We start from the raw sequence: 12,500 nt of genomic DNA on the forward strand, positions 1-12,500 counted from the left end.
AGTTCAGATGGACAAATTAGGTCATTCCAAGATTCTTAAAAAAATACAGAAAATATACCGCAATTAAAACTCTCTCTCTCTCTCTCTCTCTCTCTCTCTCTCTCTCTCTCTCTCTCTCTCTCTCCACGAGCAACAACTTCACGGGTGTCGGGAATGGAAGTACTTTTAAAGCATACTTGATTGGAAAATATATACTATAGTGTTTTTTCACAATTTTCCTTTTCCATTGCGCATGTATAAAGGCAATTGCCACGTCGACCATACTATCAGCTTATATTCAATCAATCAGTATGAAAGTACATAATTATCGGTAACGTAAATTCCCGTTGAACTTGGAATTAACATTACAGGGGAGAGGACAATCAAAGGAATGAGATAAAATGATTATGAAACATGTAGAGAATAAAACAAAATATTATCATGGGACAACGATAAAAATAAAAAGAAAATTGGTCAGATGTAAAGATTTAGCAGGAAACAAAAATTCCTTTCAAGACGCAAATATTTGAACTTGACTGACACTTATTAACGGCTCTGGATATGAGTCGGAAAGTACGAAGCATATTTGATGGAATACTGAAAGATGTCGTTTGGTTGACGTTAGAGTAGCAAGGACCCAAAACAGTCATATTTCTCTGTTTCTGATCCTTCATAACTGGTACATTCAGGAAACTATTAGGAGCCTACAGACTACATATTATATGATATCACATATGGACATTACGGCAAGTGTACTGATCCTTTCTCTAAGTATCTAAATTTTAAAATAAACACGTGACAGTACTGACAGGCATACGCAGAATTAACGTCAACAAAGCTACAATTTGTAAGTAAGTATGTATGTACAGTATGTATATATGAATACACATATACTGTATACATACATATATATAAACATACATACATATATATATTTATATATATATATATATATATATATATATATATATATATATATATATATATATATATATATATATATATATTTTTCATACTGACTTTTTCATATGTTCTCACTTCTGCTTTCCATCTCCTTCAAAATTCTGGATAAGGACACAAAGTCTGGGGTGTGGTTTCCACTCATTTCCTTATAAAGAATTTTGAGGAGAGAATGAAAGCAGAAGTGAGGGAAATATGAAAAAGGCAGTATCGAAGCATTCAATGCCACAAAGGCGATCGCTTACCATAAATATATATATATATATATATATATATATATATATATATATATATATATATATATATATATATATATGTGTGTGTGTGTGTGTGTGTGTGTGTGTGTGTCTATACAAACAAAGTCCACCTTCTGTTGTTCATCCAGCAATACCAGCCAACGTCAATGAAGATCAAAGAGAGAAAAGGCATATCACATCATACCAGCCCAAGCCCAATGAATCAGAGGTGACTGGGACACAATAACTCTCAATTTCCGGTGCCCAACGACAGGTCGAAGCAACGACATCGATCTCGGCGGTCACAAATCATCGGTGGGTTTACATACCCCGTTCGCCATGAGGGAAGCGCAGGAGGTAGGGAGTGCCTGCACTGTCGTAGGCCACTAGCTGCAAACCCTAGTTGCAAACATTCACTTTTTAATGTACCTCCGTTCATATTCCCTGTCTTATATCTTTCTTTTCACCCTCTCCTATCAACTGTTTCATGGTGCAACTGTGAGGTCTTCCTCCTGTTACGCCTTTGAAAACTTTTTTTACACTGTTTCCTTTTCAGCTCTGAATGACTTCATAGGTGGCAGTGCTTAGCCTTTGGCCTAAATTCTATATTCTGTTCCATTCCATGAGAAAAAATTTGTATCTAAAATGAAGAGTGGAAAACTAACAACACAAAATCACAGATTCTAACTAAAAAAAATTTTTTGATCACAGATTAGAAGCTAAAGAGGTTTTTCAATATAATTTATTTTTGTCCATCGGTTTTTTTTTTTGAGGTATTAGCCAGTTTCAAGATAATTTCATTCTATCTGAGATGAGAAAACAAAATAATAATAATAATAATAATAATAATAATAATAATAATAATAATAATAATAATAATAATAATAAATAAATAAATAAATAAATAAATAAATAAATAAATAAATAAATAAATAAATAAATAAATAAATAAATAAAAAGTAATTAGAGAAAAAATTCTTTCATATTCAACGCTAGTATCTCGACATATTGCTGAAGCTCTTTCCAGGAAAAACAAAACGATTATAAAATTGATACAGTGAAACACGGCACGTTCAAAACCGGTGACAAAAAGTATAATGTTCAAATGATAAGATTTAAAATAAACTGAATGGCCTTGGGGACGCTGGAATAGTAGATTTACAAAAGGAATTGTTAACAAGATATCACAGACACTGGTTTAAAAATGAAGACATAACAGGCTGAGGTAATACGAAGAGCAATAAAAACTAGTGGATATTTAATTAATTTATTTTTCCCCAGAACAGTAGTTAGTTTTTTATTTTTATTTTTGAGCTGGCGGTAAATACAGCCATCCGTTATCATTTGAAGCCTCTATCTCGCTTCTGATTGGCCGATGCATTGGGGTCGGTGGTGAGCAGCACGGGATCCGGCCAATCGCGATTATCTTCACTGATAACAGCTGTGGGCATTTACCGTCAACTCAAAAAAAAAAAAAAAAAGGATAAAAATAAGAAGAAAGTATAGGATGTTTTGAAGAGATTGTTACTTTCAGAAATAAAGCTACTGTGGATTAAGATGAGTTTAGTTAAATGTTGCTGAATGTAGCGAACTTAGCGCCATGATGGGATGGTTAACAATATAGCATCTGTGAATTAAGAGACTGAACAACAACTTATATGAATCCGATGGCAGGCGAGGATAGATGAAAAATAACAAACAGAGGATAAAATTCCTTCAAATATAAAACCTCAGTGACAAACTATAACAGGTAAAAAATGCGCCGAAGTTTCTTCGGCGCAGTCGAATTTTCTGTGCAGCGAGCAATGCTGAATGAAATTCTCAGCCACGGCCCATGAAACTTTCAGCCAAGGCCCGGTGGTGGCCTGTGTTGTTGGCACCCATAGCAGTGACAGACACACGATCATGGGTAGCTTTAACCTTAAATAAAATAAAAACTACTGAGGCTAGTGGGCTGTAATTTGGTATGTTCGATGATTGGAGGGTGGATGATTAACATACCAATTTGCAGCCCTCTAGCCTCAGTAGTGTTTAAGGTCTGAGGGCGGACAGAAAAAGTGCGGACGGACAGACAAAGAGCCATCTCGACAGTTTCTTTTACAGAAAACTAAAAAACAGCGAGTTTTCTGTTTATGCAATGCATTTCGCACTGCAGCACTGACTACCAGATCAGCTGCAATTCCGAAGGCAGTCAGGATTTTGTGGATGCAAGTGGTGCACTCGGACTTTTTTTCTTTAATAAAAATGCCTTATGTGTCTGCAAATGGCAAATATGACTTTGCTTACTGCGCACACTAACATAAAACCAGCAATACAAATTCTCCTCGGAATTGCAAAAATTCCTGTTCTTTCATTTCATCCTTTGTTTATTTTTCCTTCAGTCTGTTTTGGAAAAAGCCGTTGGTTGCCTCTTTATTTTAAAAGTAGATGCCCCCATGCATACATATAGACACATACGTACAAACATACATACATAAGTTCTGTATTCTTCAGTCATACACTTTTCTTCTCTAATGGGGGTGTTTCCACAGGCTATTAAGTAAATGTTTTGGGGGGATGTAGCTGCCAGCCCTTTGCCCTATCACAGCTGCGACCCACAACAGTCAACTAACCGACGGCCAGCTCTTCCAATGTTGATGCCAATAGCCTCACAATGGGTTATCATTACTACACACACACACACACACACACACACACACACACACACACACACACACACACACACACACACACACATTATATATATATATATATATATATATATATATATATTGTATATATATATATATATATATATATATATATATACGAGAGAGAGAGAGAGAGAGAGAGAGAGAGAGAGAGAGAGAGAGAGAGAGGGCTCTATAATATTTGTTTTTGTTACTTGTGTATGAATCATATACACCATATATATATATATATATATATATATATATATATATATATATATAGAGAGAGAGAGAGAGAGAGAGAGAGAGAGAGAGAGAGAGAGAGAGAGAGAGAGAGAGAGACCTCCACAACGTTTGCATTTGGTACATGTGTATGAATCACATACAAACCGTGGAACAGTTATATACAAAAACATTGTCTACCCATCTTTTGGAGCATTCTCAGAACTAACTGCCCGTTTCCAAATCCATTCTCATCCCTCTATGTAAAAACAAGAACAAAAAATTCTCAAATGACTCTCAGTAACAACCGGCAATCATGAAAAAAAATAAACACAATAAAACACTTATCAAATAAATGGGTCTTTCTCCAGAGCTCTAACGGGTATGGAGGAAAAAAGTTGCAGAAGAAAGTTTCATTGATGTGTTTCCGCTGTCTTCAGCCTGAGTAGAATAATGTGTTCGAGTCCTGCCGCGCGCAGACATGTTGAAAATGAGCTCCTCGTTGAGGGGAAACTAAAGGGGAAATATATTGAGACCCTATGGAAGGGAAGAAAAAAAAGAAGTAAAAAATGCGCCGGAGTTTCTTCGGTGCAATCGAGTTTTCTGTACATCGTATGATCAAAGGCCACCGAAAATAGATCTATTTTCGGTGGTTTCGGTATAATGCTTTATGAGCCGCTGCTCATGAAACTTTAACTACTGACCGGTGGTGGCCTATCCTATATCGTTGCCAGAAGCACGATTATGGCTAACTTTAACCTTAAATAAAATAAAAACTATTGAGGCAAGAGAACTGCAATTTAGTACGTTTGATGACTGGAGGGTGGATGATCAACATACCAGTTTTCAGCCCTCTAGCCTCAGTAGTTTTTAAGATCTGAGGACGGACAGAAGAAGTGCGGGCAGAATAAAGTGCGGACGGACAGACAAAGCCGGTAAAATATATTTTTCTTTTACAGAACACTAATAAAAAGGAACATATCTTAGAGTAAAGAATCACTCTATAAACACGAAACGGCAGAAAAATTCATTAAAACAAGAATATATGAAGAACTGGTCAGATTGCAATCTTCTCAAATTTATAACTTCTACGCAGCATTTGTGGCAAAAGAAATGGTATTACAACTACCGAGGGGCCACTAGAGATAAGCGGAAGGTCACATGCAGCATCATCGAAAACAACCGAAACGGACCAGTTAGATAAGATAAGAAACTTTTAAGGAAACAGTGAACTACACTTAAAGAGTTAGGGTCGTTTACTTATGCGAAGCACAGCTGAAAGTCTCTTAGAAGATATGTCGGGGAATGGCCTAAGTCTCCCCAGAGTTCCCCCAGACATGAGGAAGGCTAGATTGATATCACTGGATGATCTTAAAAAAAAAAAAAAAAAAAAAGAAAAAAAAAAAGAAAAAAAAAAAGGAGCCAAAGTTTCCTCGGCGCAATAGAGTTTTCTGTACAGCGTATAATGCTGTATGAAACTCTCAGCCGCGGCCCATGAAACTTTCACCCACAGCCCGGGGGTGGCCTGTGTTTTTGGCATCTATAGCTGTGCCAGACGCACGATCACGGCTAATTTTAACCTTAAATAAAATAGCGGTGCCAGGCCGGGGAAGAGAGGGGTCCTGAGTTGGATCCCGTGAATGGAGATCAGCGTAGCGCCTGGCGCTGGCACAGGGCAGAGTCAGGCGCTATCAGAGGTTTCTTGGGCTCGTCGGTCAGGACGGACGAAGCTTGGCCCTGCTCGGGGCATGCAAGTGGCAACGGCAGGAATTTGGCATCTCCTGAAGGTTTAACCTTAAATAAAATAAGAACTATTGAGGCTAGAGGGCTGCAATTTGGTATGTTTGATAATTGGAAGGTGGATGATCAACTCACCAATTTGCAGTCCTCTAGCCTCAGTAGTTTTTAAGATCTGAGGGCGGACGGACAGACAAAAAGCCGCATCTCAATAGTTTTTTTACAGAAAACTAAAACACACACACACACACACACACACACACAAACTTTTGACGTTGAGAAAGAAGCCTTTGAATTCTTTTTTTCGGAAGGCAGATCATGAATAAAATTTCAAAGGTTTTAGTTAAAAGAAACATCAGTCTTTATAGGTCCTTTGAAGTAAAGGATAAACATTCGCAAAAAAAATAAAAACCTAAAGACCTACACACTTCTCTCAGCTTGAAAGACGAGTATTCTAGTGAATAAAAATGATGAAATACGTAACAGAAAAAGGTTAGCAAGATTAAGAGCCAATTATAAACATACATTAAATAAAGAACCCGAAGGCAGCAGAAAAAGATAAGATAATGATCATTTACCCTCAATTTACATTTCATATTTAATCATTCCTTTTCCTGGCGTCATTCTTTTATTTATCTGAATTTAGCGACAATTTTTGTTACTTCTAGTTTTGTTGCGTAATAAATAAAAATTTGACTTCTAAGGCGAAGTTGAACTGATTTAAAATCTTCGGGGTTTGGCCTGAAAACAATTTGGAATCCCTAAGACTCCAGATCCTTGAAGACCGAGAGAAACGCCATTCGCGCATGCGCCTAACGGAATAACTCCAGTCTCCAGCGACAATATCCGAGATACGTCTTCTTCGACTGAGGGAAAGAAGCCAAAAGAATATGGTTAATGGATTGGATGACAAGACAGAGTGAATAAAAGAGGAAATGGAAGAGGCTAAAAGAGTTTCCCATCCATTCACTTTAGCTCGGGGATAATTTACACCCAAGAGGAATTATCACTGATAAGTCCCCTTTGACGTAAGTCATTCCCAAGGTAGAGTGAATTGGGTTTTACACGAAAATTTTGGCTTTATATTTGTAGATATAAATGTCCCCGATGGATGTGACATATATATATATGTATATATATATATATATATATTTTATATATATATATATATATATATATATATATATATATATATATATATATATGTTTATATATATATATATATATATATATATATATATATATATATATATATATATATATATATATATATATATATATATATATATATATATATAATATATATATATATATATATATATATATATATGTAACAAATGGTTCCATAACTGAAACATCCCAAAGAAATACATCTCATTTAAGTTCTAGGTAGCATAAGCGACGCGGTAAAAAAAAATCTCGTTCTGCCTTTCCTAAGAAATCTTGCGCCTCCCTGCCTCGCCCTTCGGAGGAAATGCTGGGTTGGTGGAAGGGCAACGGCGTGAAATCAGAATAAAATATTTCTTGGGAGCTATCCCAACCATAGGCCCACATAAACTCCCATAAATCCCGGGTTAAAGCTGGGGAAATATCGCCCCGGGCTGCTATAACCTGTTTTTTTTTTCTATAAAACCTGTTTACATATTTTAAGTTCTAGTTGCCGAAGTTTCCTCGGCGCAATCGAGTTTCTGCGCAGCCGTTACAGCGTAGAATCATGGCCACTGAAAATAGATCCATCTTTCGGTGGTCTTGGTATAAATGCTGCATGAGCAGCGGCCCATGAAAGTTTAACTACGGCCTGTGGTGGCCTATACTATATCGTTACCAGAAGCACGATTATGGCTAACTTGAACCCTACATAAAATAAAACTACTTGAGGCTAGAGGGCTGCAATTTGGTGTGTTTGATGACTGGAGGGTGGATGATCAACATACCAATTTGCAGCCTTCTAGCCTCAGTAGGTTTTAAGATCTGAGGGCGGACAGAAAAAGTGCGGAGAGAAAAAGGAGGGACAGAATAAAGTGGAGACGGACAGACAAAGCCGGCGCAATAGTTTTCTTTTACGGAAAACTAAAACTTACGTCACGAGAAGTCATTTTGAGCTCAAGTACCAATGGTTATTAAAAGAGGCATCGGGAAAAGAATTGTCCTTTAAAGAAAATGATTATCATGGAGGTTTCACGCAACAAAAAATTACAATGGTTGAGAATAATTCAGTTAGCAAAGGAGGCAGAGGGAAAGACGATGTCTTATCGTTTTGTTTTCCTCAATTTCTTTTAATTTTCTTTTTGTCACCCTTCCATCTAGAGTCAGTACACAGGTATGTCATCGTCAAAGTGGATAAAAGAAAATACATGATACGATTTCTACGAATATTTTGCGTGTATGGAAAAGAAGCTACTGGTGGTTATACTTTTTAACGAATAACGACCAGAAAAAAGTATTCATTTACTATGAAAGGGGTATAATAAAAAAAATACAATTATAATATCTTGACGTCTAGATTTACTAATGAAACTTCTGAGATTTTTAAAATCGCTGAAATTCATTATCCATGTTTCTCATTGTCTAGTTTTTTCTATATAAAAAAATCTCTTCCATTCTTGGCATTCTATTTGTTGCTTCCAAAGACCAAAGCATAATTAGTCTTGGTCTTTTAGCTGAATCATATTAGGCTTTACATGAAGTTCGCACAAAAATCTGGATTTCATCTGACTGGAAAAAGTATATGATAATTTTTTTAATGGCAGTATAATCTAAAAATCAACTATTTTCCCCATACCAAAGGCATGCCATACAATAATTAATTGCCAATAAAGTGTGCATTTGTGGAATGTAGATGGGAAAATAAGAGGAATGTCAGTCCAAGATTTTTGGAAAATAAGAGGAATGTTAGTTCAACATTTTTGAAAAAAAAAAGAGGAATGTTAGTCCAACATTTCTGAAAAAACAGAAATGTTAGTCCAACATTTCTGAAAAAAAGAGAAATGTTAGTCCAACATTTCCGGAAAAAAAGAGGAATGTTAGTCCAACATTTTTGAAAAAAAGGAGAGAAATGTTAGTCCGACATTTAAAAAAAAGAGGAATGTTAGTCCAACATTAAAAAAAAAAAGAGGAATGTTAGTCCAACATTTAAAAAAAAAGAGGAATGTTAGTCCAACATTTTTGAAAAAAAAAAAACAGAGGAAAACTACTCCAACATTTTTTTGTGACAAAAATGTTTTAGAATGAAAATTCTAGTAGGAATGAACTATTCATAAATGAGAATTGAAAAAATAATGAACAAAAACGAAAGATTCATGAAACTACAAAATGAGAATTTTCTTCATTTCAATAAGCTTTTCAGACCAATAGAGCGATGCGGACACTAACCAGAATCAATAAATATTCCCGCATAAAAGCTGCTTTCTTAAAACCGGTATTATTTGGGACGATAATCAGATTAATATTTCAGGAATTGGGACCACATATGCTTCCGGGACTCGAGCTGAATGATTGACAAGGCTCATGAGATTTACCGCACAATGACCTTTCGGGGCAAAGCGGCGTGACCTTTCACCTCTCTTCGTTTCAAAGGAGGCTATTATTCCATTTCTCTTCTCCTCATCACTAAAGCGAAAGGAGCGGAGTTAATTAAATGAGCGCTTGCGTGTGTGCACATGAGCGCCCACATGTTTGATGTTTTATATTATATATATATATATATATATATATATATATATATATATATATATATATATATATATATATATATATATATATATATATATATATATATATATATATATATATATATATATATATATATATATATATATATATATATATATATATATATATATATATACATACACATATATAATGTGTGTCTGAGTCAAATTACGTTAAAGAGATATATAAGAGGCTGAACATAATCCTTTAAACCTTTATATTTTTATTCCTAAACAGCCTGCAACTTTTTAATATTAAAATACGCAGCCAGCAAAATTCAAATATTAATATGGGAAACGTTTTAATAAGCGTTAACACAAACATTTAACTTTACATTTAACAGCTCCAGTGCATATCTACTAAACCACAATTTGAACTTGTAAAACGTTTAATGCTTTTGTAACTTAAGCTTCGGGCTTACAAGTGTAAATACCATTCTCTAAAACAATCTGATATTCAGCTGCGACTTAAAGTTGGATTTGCATTCGGAAAATCGAAAGATTAATGCAAATGTTTACAGTTGTATGCCGACGAACAGTGACTCTGGCACGGTTTATTGATATGAAATATTAAACAGCATACATGACAAATATAACTAGGGAGATGAGGATTCTATACTGCAAACACACAGCAAATGTGATGAAAATTCTAAATTTGGCAACTGTTTTGGCAGAATTTACTGACAGTTTTGGTAGGATTTACTGGCAATTTTGGTAGAATTTACTGATAGTTTTGGTATGATTTACCGACAGTTTTGGTAGCATTTACTGACAGTTTTGGTAGAATTTACCGACAGTTTTGGTAATATTTACTGACAGTTTTGGTGGAATTTCATGACAGTTTTGGTGGAATTTCATGACAGTTTTGGTAGAATTTACCGACAATTTTGGCAGAATTTACTGACAGTTTTGGTATAATTTACCGACAAATTTGGCAGAATATTCTAAAAGTTTTGGATGAATTTACTGACAGTTTTGGTAGAATTTACCCACAGTTTTGGTAGCATTTACTGACAATTTTGGCAGAATTTACTGGCAATTTTGGTATAATTTACTGACAATTTTGGCAGAATATACTGAAAGTTTTGGAAGAATTTACTGACAATTTTGGTATGAATTGCTGACAGTTTTGGAAAGAATTTACTGACAGTTTTTGTAGAATTTACCCACAGTTTTGGTAGCATTTACTGAAAGTTTTGGCAGAATTTACTGGCAATTTTGGTATAATTTACTGACAATTTCGGCAGAATATACTGAAAGTTTTGGAAGAATTTACTGACAATTTTGGTATGAATTGCTGACAGTTTTGGAAGAATTTACTGACAGTTTTTGTAGAATTTACCGACAGTTTTGGTAGCATTTACTGAAAGTTTTGGCAGAATTTACTGACAATTTTGGCAGAATATACTAAAAGTTTTTGAAGAATTTACTGACAGTTTTGGTAGAATTTACTGAAAGCTTGGGCAGAATTTACTGACAATTTTGGCAGAAAAAACTTAAAGTTTTTGGAAGAATTTACTGACAATTTTGGTAGCATTTACTGACAGTTTTGGCAGAATTTAGTGACAGTTCTTGTAGAGTTTACCGACAGTTTTGGTAGAATTTACTGACAGTTTTGGCAGAATCTACTAAAAATTTGGTAGAATAATCTAAAAGTTTTGGATGAATTTACCCACAGTTTGGGTAGAATTTACCCACAGTTTTACTAGCATTTACAGACAGTTTTGGCAGAATTTACTGACAATTTTGTAGAATTTACTGACAGTTTCGGCAGAATATACTGAAAGTTTTGGAAGAATTTACTGACGATTTTGGTATGAATTGCTGACAGTTTTGGAAGAATTTACTGACAGTTTTTGTAGAATTTACCGACAGTTTTGGTAGCATTTACTGAAAGTTTTGGCAGAATTTACTGACAATTTTGGCAGAATATACTAACAGTTTTTGGAAGAATTTACTGACAGTTTTGGTAGAATTTACTGAAAGCTTGGGCAGAATTTACTGACAATTTTGGCAGAAAAAACTTAAAGTTTTTGGAAGAATTTACTGACAGTTTTGGTAGCATTTACTGACAGTTTTGGCAGAATTTAGTGACAGTTCTTGTAGAGTTTACCGACAGTTTTGGTAGAATTTACTGACAGTTTTGGCAGAATCTACTGAAAAATTTGGCAGAATAATCTAAAAGTTTTGGATGAATTTACTGACAGTTTGGGTAGAATTCACCCACAGTTTTGCTAGCATTTACAGACAGTTTTGGCAGAATTTACTGACAATTTTGTAGAATTTACTGACAATTTTGGCAGAATATACTGAAAGTTTTGGAAAGAATTTACTGACAATTTTGGTATGAATTGCTGACAGTTTTGGAAGAATTTACTGACAGTTTTTAGAATTTAGGACAGTTTTGGTAGCATTTACTGAAAGTTTTGGCAGAATTTATGACAATTTTGGCAGAATATACTAACAGTTTTTGGAAGAATTTACTGACAGTTTTGGTAGAATTTACTGAAAGCTTGGGCAGAATTTACTGACAATTTTGGCAGAAAAAACTTTAAGTTTTTGGAAGAATTTACCCTGACAGTTTTGGTAGCATTTACTGACAGTTTTGGCAGAATTTAATGACAGTTTTTGTAGAGTTTACCGACAGTTTTGGTAGAATTTTACTGACAGTTTTGGCAGAATCTACTGAAAAATTTGGCAGAATAATCTAAAAGTTTTGGATGAATTTACTGACAGTTTGGGCAGAATTTACCACAGTTTTGCTAGAATTTACTGACAGTTTTGGCAGCATTTACTGACAATTTTGTAGAATTTACTGACAATTCTGGCAGAATATACTGAAAGTTTTGGAAGAATTTACTGACAATTTTGATAGGATGTACTGACAGTTTTGTACAATTTACCGACAGTTTGGTAGAATTTACTGACAGTTTTGGTAGGATTTCCATGCAGTTTTGGTAGAATTTACTGACAGTTTTGGTAGAATT

At 34.7% G+C, this 12,500-nt stretch overlaps 1 protein-coding gene and 1 pseudogene across 1 annotated transcript in view; both read right to left on the minus strand.

Moving 5' to 3' along the window:
• Positions 1 to 1,465, minus strand: part of LOC136833824 (dopamine receptor 1-like) — a 19,355-nt pseudogene extending 17,890 nt beyond the window's left edge.
• Positions 1 to 12,500, minus strand: part of LOC136833662 (dopamine receptor 1-like) — a 462,462-nt gene that overhangs the window by 101,990 nt on the left and 347,972 nt on the right. The window lies entirely within an intron of this gene.

The sequence above is a fragment of the Macrobrachium rosenbergii genome, chromosome 52 (assembly GCF_040412425.1).
Source record: "Macrobrachium rosenbergii isolate ZJJX-2024 chromosome 52, ASM4041242v1, whole genome shotgun sequence".
NCBI lineage: Eukaryota > Metazoa > Arthropoda > Malacostraca > Decapoda > Palaemonidae > Macrobrachium > Macrobrachium rosenbergii.